This window comes from Oncorhynchus kisutch, linkage group LG15 (genome assembly GCF_002021735.2).
Source record: "Oncorhynchus kisutch isolate 150728-3 linkage group LG15, Okis_V2, whole genome shotgun sequence".
In the NCBI taxonomy this organism is placed as follows: Eukaryota; Metazoa; Chordata; class Actinopteri; order Salmoniformes; family Salmonidae; genus Oncorhynchus; species Oncorhynchus kisutch.
Genome location: NC_034188.2, coordinates 4,107,329 through 4,115,151, shown reverse-complemented (window position 1 = coordinate 4,115,151; position 7,823 = coordinate 4,107,329). Strand labels below are relative to the sequence as shown.

General features: G+C 47.4%; 1 protein-coding gene across 1 annotated transcript in view; it reads right to left on the bottom strand.

Moving 5' to 3' along the window:
* Positions 1-7,823, bottom strand: part of LOC116353670 (netrin receptor UNC5A-like) — a 121,486-nt gene that overhangs the window by 18,745 nt on the left and 94,918 nt on the right. The gene's annotated exons all lie outside the window — the stretch shown is intronic.

Sequence of the window (7,823 nt, the reverse complement as noted above, 5' to 3'; positions counted from 1 at the left end):
TGTATAAGGGTTGGGGGAAAGATGTTGTGGGTGGGAAAGAGAGTTAAGGGAGCAAGGTGGAGGAGGAAAGACAACAGGGCTTTATTCATGAGTTGTTTACAGTCACTAATGATCTGATGCTACTTTACCATTATACATATAGATCATCTGCAGTAGCTAGCTAGAGGTAGAACACTTTACATCAGTGGCTAACTGGCTAACTGGTACTGCTGCTGTGAGCTGCAATGATCCTTGTTAACAAGGCCATGCAGTGTGGAGAATAAGCTGCAGTCAAACTCTGAAATCCATGGTAATAAACTACAGTCTTACTCTATGGTAATAAACTACAGTCTTACTCTATGGTAATAAACTACAGTCTTACTCTATGGTAATAAACGACAGTCTTACTCTATGGTAATAACTACAGTCTTACTCTATGGTAATAAACTACAGTCTTACTCTATGGTAATAAACTACAGTCTTACTCTATGGTAATAAACTACAGTCTTACTCTATGGTAATAACTACAGTCTTACTCTATGGTAATAAACTACAGTCTTACTCTATGGTAATAAACTACAGTCTTACTCTATGGTAATAAACTACAGTCTTACTCTATGGTAATAACTACAGTCTTACTCTATGGTAATAAACTACAGTCTTACTCTATGGTAATAAACTACAGTCTTACTCTATGGTAATAACTACAGTCTTACTCTATGGTAATAAACTACAGTCTTACTCTATGGTAATAAACTACAGTCTTACTCTATGGTAATACACTCCAGTCTTACTCTATGGCAATAAACTACAGTCTTACTCTATGGTAATACACTGCAGACATACTCTATGGTAATAAACTACTGAATCCTAATTTACTACTGAAGAGCTATGTTCTCCTGTGTGTGTGCATGAGTGTGTGTATGTGTGTGTATGAGTGTGTTTTGTTTGTTATTCTGAACCCAGGAGCAATAATTTACCCCTTTGAGTAAACAGCTGCTTCCAAACAATTAATTTCACTCAAAGAGAATAGCACTTGTATAAAGCATGCCCTGTTATTAATTTAGCATGATAAACTGGGTGTTTCAAAGCCCTGAATACTGATTGGCTGACAGCCGTGGTATATCAGACATTATAAACTGGGTGTTTCAAAGCCCTGAATGCTGACTGGCTGACAGCCGTGGCATATCAGACATTATAAACTGGGTGTTTCAAAGCCCTGAATGCTGACTGGCTGACAGCCGTGGCATATCAGACATTATACACTGGGTGTTTCGAAGCCCTGAATGCTGATTGACTGACAGCCGTGTTATATCAGACATTATAACCTGGGTGCATAAGAACAGCCCTTAGTCGTGGTATATTAGCCTTGGATAATGCTAGCAGCAATGGTAGCCACATGTAGCGGCTCCTTATGGAATAACAAACACACGCAGGCAGAAGATTGACTGATGGACATCTATCCATGTCCTGAGGATGTCAGGAGATGATGTCACAACTGGTCACTAGGGGCAACAGTGTGGACGGGATAGCAGATGTCTTCCCATAATCCCTCTGAGTCAGAAGGCTGCGATTTTTGATCACAGCGGTGAAAAATACAGTGTAGACATTGTGAACGTTGTAAATGACTATTGTAGCTCGAATCCAAGATGGCGTAGCAGTCAGACGTCTTGTCGTGTCGTGTCCCTTGTATATATCGTTTTTTTACCTATTTTTTCTTCCTATATCTTTTAAAACATTTTGCTAAACCTCAACTTCTAAATACTCTCCTGCAACCCGCCTCACCCAATGTAGCGTGGATCTGCTTTTTTTTCTAAAGTATTTACATCTACTTCGGATCCGGAACCCCTCAACTGAAGCTAGCCAGCTAACTACCAGCTATCAGTCAGCAAACCATTGCTAGCGGTCTTCAGCTAACCGGTCATCAGCTAACCTTTAGCTCGGAAAGCTCTCGCCAGTTCGAACAACGCGACTCTAACCAGAGTATAACGGACCTATTATTTTTTTAGCCCCGGATTCCCACCGGATTCCCACCGGATTCCCACCGGATTCCCACCGCAAACGGAACATTTTCAGCTGGATCTTCACAGCTAGCTAACTAGCTAACCGCAACCCCGGATGATTACTCCTGGCTAGCGTTTCCACCCACTTAGCTTGAAGTTAGCCCGGCCAGAGCTCTTGTGCTACCACCGAAGCATACTCCTGGGCTACAATATCCGGACCCACGACCGGTCTATCAATGTCACCGCATGAAGAGGCATAAACAGACTCACCCCATTGCGACGTCCCCCGAAGGTTAACTTTCTCGCCCTTGCTATCTCCTTGCTTGCTAATTTCCCTGCTAACTGCTAGCTTGTTTAGCCCCGGTCCGCTAACTGCTACCTTGTTTAGCCCCGGCCTACTAACTGTTAGCTTGTTAGCACAGGCCTGCTAACCGTCTGAATCGCCGCGTCCCAACCACTCACTGGACCCATATTTACTTTCAATCTCTTTTCGATTTTTAATTCGTTTATACTTTCCGGTAACCTGCCTCACCCAATGTGATACGGAATCGCTACTATTTTTTATTTTTAGAACACACTCAAGAACCTCCAGAAGCTAACCAGCTAGCTAGCTACAAGCTATTTAGTCATTGTTAGCCACTGCTAGCGGCTTTTACCTTTTACCTTCTGCACAGCCAGCCAGTTTTTTTTACCTGGATAATACTCGCCAGTCTATCTTCCCTGCCCCATCCACCGCTGCCCCCTGGACACTGATCACTTGGCTACATAGCTGATGCACGCTGGACTGTCCATTAATCACGGTACTCCATTCTGCTTGTTTATGTTTTATCTGTCGGCCCCAGCCGCACTCAGGCTCTGTGTGTAGTTAATCCGACCCTCCCTGCCTAGTCAACGCCATTTTACCTGCTGTTGTTGTGCTAGCTCTCCCAATTCAACACCTGTGATTACTGTATTCCTCGCTGTATGTCTCTCTCAAATGTCAATATGCCTTGTATACTGTTGTTCAGGTTAGTTATCATTGTTTTAGTTTACAATGGAGCCCCTAGTTCCACTCTTCATACCCCTGATACCTCCTTTGTCCCACCTCCCACACATGCGGTGAACTCACCCATTACAACCAGCATGTCCAGTGATACAACCTCTCTCATCATCACCCAGTGCCTGGGCTTACCTCCGCTGTACCCGCACCCCACCATACCCCTGTCTGCGCATTATACCCTGAATATATTCTACCATGCCCAGAAATCTGCTCCTTTTATTCTCTATCCCCAACGCTCTAGGTGACCAGTTTTGATAGCCTTTAGCCGCACCCTCATTCTACTCCTCCTCTGTTCCGCGGGTGATGTGGAGGTAAACCCAGGCCCTGCATGTCCCCAGGCACCCTCAGTTGTTGACTTCTGTGATCGAAAAAGCCTTGGTTTCATGCATGTCAACATCAGAAGCCTCCTCCCTAAGTTTGTTTTACTCACTGCTTTAGCACACTCTGCTAACCCTGATGTCCTTGCCGTGTCTGAATCCTGGCTCAGGAAGGCCACCAAAAATTCTGAGATTTCCATACCCAACTATAACATTTGCCATCAAGATAGAACTGCCAAAGGGGGAGGAGTTGCAGTCTACTGCAGAGATAGCCTGCAAAGTAATGTCATACTTTCCAGGTCTATACCCAAACAGTTTGAACTTCTAATTTTAAAAATTAACCTCTCCAGAAATAAGTCTCTCACTGTTGCCGCCTGCTACTGACCCCCCTCAGCTCCCAGCTGTGCCCTGGACACCATTTGTGAATTGATCGCCCCCCATCTAGCTTCAGAGTTCTGTTAGGTGACCTAAACTGGGATATGCTTAACACCCCAGCAGGCCTACAATCTAAGCTGGCCCTCCAACTGGCCCTCCAAATACACCTCTTCAACCAGGATCTCAGCGATCACTGACTCATTGCCTGTATCCGCTACGGAGCCGCAGTCAAATGACCACCCCTCATCACTGTCAAACGCTCCCTAAAACACTTCTGTGAGCAGGCCTTTCTAATCGACCTGGCCCGGGTATCCTGGAAGGATGCCTGGTCATTCTTTAAAAGTAACTTCCTCACCATTTTAGATAAGCATGCTCCGTTCAAAAAATGCAGAACTAAGAACAGATATAGCCCTTGGTTCACTCCAGACCTGACTGCCCTCGACCAGCACAAAAACATCCTGTGGTGGACTGCAATATCATCGAATAGTCCCCGCGATATGCAACTGCTCAGGGAAGTCAGGAACCAATAACGCAGTCAGTCAGGAATGCTAAGGCCAGCTTCTTCAGGCAGAAATTTGCATCCTGTAGCTCCAACTCCAAAACGTTCTGGGACACTGTGAAGTCCATGGAGAACAAGAGCACCTCCTCCCAGCTGCCCACTGCACTGAGGCTAGGTAACACGGTCACCACCGATAAATCCATGATTATCGAAAACTTCAACAAGCATTTCTCAACGGCTGGCCATGCCTTCTGCCTGGCTACTCCAACCTCGGCCAACAGCTCCGCCCCCCCGCAGCTACTCGCCCAAGCCTCTCCAGGTTCTCCTTTACCCAAATCCAGATAGCAGATGTTCTGAAAGACCTGCAAAACCTGGACCCGTACAAATCAGCTGGGCTTGACAATCTGGACCCTCTATTTCTGAAACTATCCGCCGCCATTGTCGCAACCCCTATTACCAGCCTGTTCAACCTCTCTTTCATATCGTCTGAGATCCCCAAGGATTGGAAAGCTGCCGCAGTCATCCCCCTCTTCAAAGGGGGAGACACCCTGGACCCAAACTGTTACAGACCTATATCCATCCTGCCCTGCCTATCTAAAGTTTTCGAAAGCCAAGTCAACAAACAGGTCACTGACCATCTCGAATCCCACCATACCTTCTCCGCTGTGCAATCTGGTTTCCGAGCCGGTCACGGGTGCACCTCAGCCACGCTCAAGGTACTAAACGATATCATAACCGCCGATAAAAGACAGTACTGTGCAGCCGTTTTCATCGACCTTGCCAAGGCTTTCGACTCTGTCAATCACCATATTCTTATCGGCAGACTCAGTAGCCTCGGTTTTTTGGATGACTGCCTTGCCTGTTTCAGTGAGTTCAGTGTGTCAAATCGGAGGGCATGCTGTCCGGTCCTCTGGCAGTCTCTATGGGGGTGCCACAGGGTTCAATCCTCGGGCCAACTCTTTCCTCTGTATATATCAATGATGTTGCTCTTGCTGCGGGCGATTCCCTGATCCACCTCTACGCAGACGACACCATTCTATATACATCCGGCCCGTCCTTGGACACTGTGCTATCTAACCTCCAAACGAGCTTCAATGCCATACAACACTCCTTCCGTGGCCTCCAACTACTCTTAAACGCTAGTAAAACCAAATGCATTCTTTTCAACCGTTTGCTGCCTGCACCCGCACGCCTGACCAGCATCACCACCCTGGATGATTCCGACCTTGAATATGTGGACATCTATAAGTACCTAGGTGTCTGGCTAGACTGTAAACTCTCCTTCCAGACTCATATCAAACAACTCCAATCGAAAATCAAATCTAGAGTCGGCTTTCTATTCCGCAACAAAGCCTCCTTCACTCACGCCGCCAAACTTACCCTAGTAAAACTGACTATCCTACCGATCCTCGACTTCGGCGATGTCATCTACAAAATAGCTTCCAACACTCTACTCAGCAAACTGGATGCAGTTTATCACAGTGCCACCCGTTTTGTCACTAAAGCACCTTATACCACCCACCACTGCGACTTGTATGCTCTAGTCGGCTGGCCCTCGCTACATATTCGTCGCCAGACCCACTGGCTCCAGGTCATCTACAAGTCCATGCTAGGTAAAGCTCCGCCTTATCTCAGTTCACTGGTCACGATGGCAACACCCATCCGTAGCACGCGCTCCAGCAGGTGTATCTCACTGATCATCCCTAAAGCCAACACCTCATTTCGCCGCCTTTCGTTCCAGTTCTCTGCTGCCTGTGACTGGAACGAATTGCAAAAATCGCTGAAGTTGGAGACTTTTCTCTCCCTCACCAACTTCAAAAATCTGCTATCTGAGCAGCTAACCAATCGCTGCAGCTGTACATAGTCTATCGGTAAATAGCCCACCCATTTTTACCTACCTCATCCCCATACTGTTTTTATTTATTTACTTTTCTGCTCTTTTGCACACCAATATCTCTACCTGTACATGACCATCTGATCATTTATCACTCCAGTGTTAATCTGCAAAATTGTAATTATTCGCCTACCTCCTCATGCCTTTTGCACACAATGTATATAGACTCCCTTTTTTTTCTACTGTGTTATTCAAATCAAATCAAATCAAATTGATTTATATAGCCCTTCGTACATCAGCTGATATCTCAAAGTGCTGTACAGAAACCCAGCCTAAAACCCCAAACAGCAAGCAATGCAGGTGTAGAAGCACGTTGACTTGTTGACTTGTTAATTGTTTACTCCATGTCTAACTCTGTGTTGTCTGTTCACACTGCTATGCTTTATCTTGGCCAGGTCGCAGTTGCAAATGAGAACTTGTTCTCAACTAGCCTACCTGGTTAAATAAAGGTGTTCTCAACTAGCCTACCTGGTTAAATAAAGGTGTTCTCAACTAGCCTACCTGGTTAAATAAAGACACTAGACACTAATGCACTTGTCCTCTTGCTCAGTTGTGCACCAGGGCCAACCACTCCTCTTTCTGTTCTGGTCTAATTACATTGGTAACCAGTTTATAATAGCATTAGGCACCTTGGGGGTTTGTGGTACAGTATATGGCCCTCCGCAAAGCGTTGTGCATAAGAACAACCCTTAGCCGTGGTATACGTGGACACACACACACACACACACACACACACACACACACACACACACACACACACACACACACACACACACACACACACACACACACACACACACACACACACACACACACACACACACACACACAGACAGTTAGTCACACAGCAGGGGACCAGTCAGTGAGTCACACAGCAGGGGACCAGCAAGTTAGTCACACAGCAGGGGACCAGCCAGTTAGTCAGACAGCAGGGGACCAGCCAGTTAGTCACATAGCAGGGGACCAGTCAGTTAGTCACATAGCAGGGGACCAACCAGTTAGTCACACAGCAGGGGACCAACCAGTTAGCCACACAGCAGGGGACCACCCAGTTAGCCACACAGCAGGGGACCAGCCAGTTAGCCACACAGCAGGAGACCAGCCCGTTAGTCAGACAGCAGGGGACCAGCCACTTAGCCACACAGCAGGGGACCAGCCAGTTAGTCAGACAGCAGGGGACCAGCCAGTTAGCCACACAGCAGGGAACCACCCAGTTAGCCACACAGCAGGGGACCAGCCAGTTAGTCACACAGCAGGGGACCAACCAGTTAGTCACACAGCAGGGGACCAGCCCGTTAGTCAGACAGCAGGGTACCAGCCAGTTAGCCACACAGCAGGGAACCACCCAGTTAGCCACACAGCAGGGGACCAGCCAGTTAGTCACACAGCAGGGGACCAACCAGTTAGTCACACAGCAGGGGACCAGCCAGTTAGCCAAACAGCAGGGGACCAGCCAGTTAGTCACACAGCAGGGGACCAGCCAGTTAGTCACATAGCAGGGGACCAGCCAGTTAGTCACACAGCAGGGGACCAGCCAGTTAGTCACACAGCAGGGGACCTGCCAGTTAGTCACACAGCAGGGGACCACCCAGTTAGCCACACAGCAGGGGACCAGCCAGTTAGTCACATAGCAGGGGACCAGCCAGTTAGTCACACAGCAGGGGACCACCCAGTTAGCCACACAGCAGGGGACCAGCCAGTTAGCCACACAGCAGGG